Here is a 2,989-nt window from a genome sequence, read left to right on the forward strand (position 1 = left end):
TAGAGGTTCTCCATGGAGGCTCTGATGTTCCAGTGACTGTGGTGCAAATTAAAAAACAGTGGCATAAAATGGGCATTTGTCAGGCCTATATACGCATCTGTTGGCAGGGATTTGGGAAGGCACAGCTTGGCGGTTCTTGCTTGGAGTCTCTAGTGAGGGGGCAGTTAGGTGTCAGCTGGGGCCATCATCTAGACAGACTCTCATGGAGTTGGCAAACCAGCACTGGTTGTAAGATGGGGACCTTGTTGTCTCTCTATGTGGACTTCTCCATGAGACTGTGGGAAGATCACACAGCATAGCCGCTGGCTTCCACCAGGCCAAGACAGCCAAGAGGCCGGGATGGAAGCTGTGGTATCTTCCATCACCTTACTGGGAGCCACCTACTCTCACTTCTACTCATTCCATTGGTGACACAGGCCAGCCTTGAATCAGGGTAGGAGGAGACTACACAAGGACATGAAAGCCAGGAGGCAAAAGTCTCTAAGGCCATCTTGGACTGACTCCCAGAAACAAAATCCCCAGGGAGAAAGCAGGTCCCCAAAGGAAATGGAACAGGGCACCAAAGAGAAGAAGCCATGTCCATCTCTAGAGGCAACAAGGTGTCCAGCCATGCTCTGCTGCACCAAGAGTGCCAAAGGCGTGCCCATCACATGATGCAATGAGACCAAGGGTGAGACACAAGGTTCCAGGAGTAGAGCCCACCTGGAAATGGATACATGTCACACCACTTTTAATGCTTGCCCCATACCCCTCAGCCACCTCTGAGGTCGACTGACGCTGTAGGAGAAGCACGTGGACGTCACGCAGTTGCATCCCCGTGTGCTGCTGGCTCAGCCCTCACTCGGGGCAGCCCAGAAGTGTAGAGACTGCACCCTCCCCACAGGGCGTGGGGGTGGGCAGACACTGCCGAGCTTCCCTTCCCAGTGTGGAACTGTGCTGACTCACTCCACACGGCTCCTTGGGAGTCCCCACAGGAAGGGAACCTCACGGGCCAATAGCAGAAGACAGCTATAAAGCTCTGGTGATGGCCTTTCTGCTCCTTGCCTGTCCTGTCACCTTCAAAATCAACTCCCAACGCTAGGAACCACGCGGCTGGGAGTGAGGACGGTGATGGCTAGAGCTCAGCCATGGCTCGTGGTCCCAAAAAGCATCTGAAGCAAGTAGCAGCTCCAAAGCACTGGATGCTGGATAAACTGACTGGTGTGCTTGCTCCTCATCCATCCACCGGTCCCCATAAGCTGAGAGAATGTCTGCCTCTCATCATCTTCCTACAGAAGAGACTCAAGTACGCTTTGGCAGGAGATGAAGTAAGGATTTGCATGCAGCGCTTCAGCAAGATCGATGGCAAAGTCCAAACTGATAGAACCTGTCCTGCTGGCTTGCTGGATGTCATCAGCATCGACAAGACAGGAGAGCATTTCCATCTGATCTACGACACCAAGGGTCGCTTTGCTGTTCATCGTATTATACCTGAGGAAGCCAAGTACAAGCTGTACAAAGTGAAGAAGATCTTTGTGGGCACAAAAGGGATCCCTCACCTGGTCACCCACGATGCTCGCACCACTCACTACCCTGACGCCCCATCAAGGTCAGTGACACCATCCAGACTGATTTGTCATCTGGCAAGATCACTGATTTCATCAAGTTCAACACTGCTAACCTGTGTATGGTGACTGGAGGTGCCAACTTGGAAGAATTGGAGTGATCACCAACAGAGAGAAGCACCCTACCTCTTCTGATGAGGTTCGTGTGGAAGATGCCAACAGCAACAGCTTTGCCACCCGGCCTTCCGATATCTTCGTCATCAGCAAAGGCAGCAAGCCGTGGATTTCTCTTCCACGGAATCCGTCTCACCATTGCTGAAGAGAGAGATAAGAGGCTGGCAGCCGAACAGAGCAGTGGGTGAAATGGTCTCTAATGACACATTGCAGAGATCTCTGTTTAATTAAAGATAATAGAACATGAAAAAAAAATCAACTCCCATCACCCAACACTGTGTCCCGGGCACTGCTATCAAGGGGACCCGAGCTAACCCAGTAAGCTTCCCCTCATATCCCAACCGTGCGCTCATGATCATGTTCTCAACTATTTCTTTTATTTGACACGTACTTTTAGAGCACTTGCTATGCAGCAGACACCAGGGAGCAAAGGTGGCCGGACATGATCTCAGGCCTTGCATGTGGCCATTCCAGTCAGTCAAGGACAGTGGACACTCAGGTGCACTGAAGAGAGCAAGGACTTGAAGTCCCAGCACATGATATGCACAGAGCTCTGGAGAAGGCTCTGGAAGCCAGGCAGGGGTGTAGGACAACTTCTCAGCTGAGATGTATGGAGGAAAGTTACCCAGAGGCAAGGTGGGGGTGAGGCTTGTTTGGGCCAAGGGAAGAATTTGAGAGGAATGAAGTAGGACAACAGTGTCGAGGAGCATGATACCAGGGTTTGTGCTGTGTGGGGTGTGGATTAGGAGGACACAGCTCCCTCTTCCAGCTCACCCCCTTCCTGACCACCAAGATGTGAGTAGCTGTCCTGTGCCAGGCCCCTTTGTCATGACATCCTACCTTGGAACCAGTGGATTATGGACTGAAAACATGATCGAAAATAAATCTCTCCTCCTTTAAGTTTGTGGTTGCCAGATTTTACGTCTCAAATTTGTCATTCTTTATTGCTGAGTAGTATTCCATTATCTATCAATACCACATTTCCTTTATCCAATGGTCTGTTGATAGATACACCGGCTGTTTCCGGGATTTTGCTATTGTGAACTGTACTGATATACACATTGGTATGCCTGTGTCACTAGGATGTGATGTCTTACACCCTTTGGAAAAAATACCTAGAAGGGGGTCTAGCTGGGTCATACGCAATTGCTAACTAGGTTTTGAGGAATTGCTACTGGTCTCCATAATGGTTGAACTACTTCACATTCCCACCAGGAATGTAAGAAGGTTCTTTCTCACCACTGCCAGGACCTAGCAACTGTCATTTTTTT

At 50.3% G+C, this 2,989-nt stretch overlaps 1 pseudogene; it reads left to right on the forward strand.

Annotated features, from left to right (window-relative positions):
- Positions 1-1,127: 1,127 nt before the first annotated feature.
- On the forward strand, positions 1,128-1,906 carry LOC101566973 (annotated as a pseudogene).
- Positions 1,907-2,989: the final 1,083 nt, after the last annotated feature.

Source organism: Octodon degus, unplaced genomic scaffold, assembly GCF_000260255.1.
Source record: "Octodon degus isolate 3935 unplaced genomic scaffold, OctDeg1.0 scaffold00070, whole genome shotgun sequence".
Lineage (NCBI taxonomy): Eukaryota > Metazoa > Chordata > Mammalia > Rodentia > Octodontidae > Octodon > Octodon degus.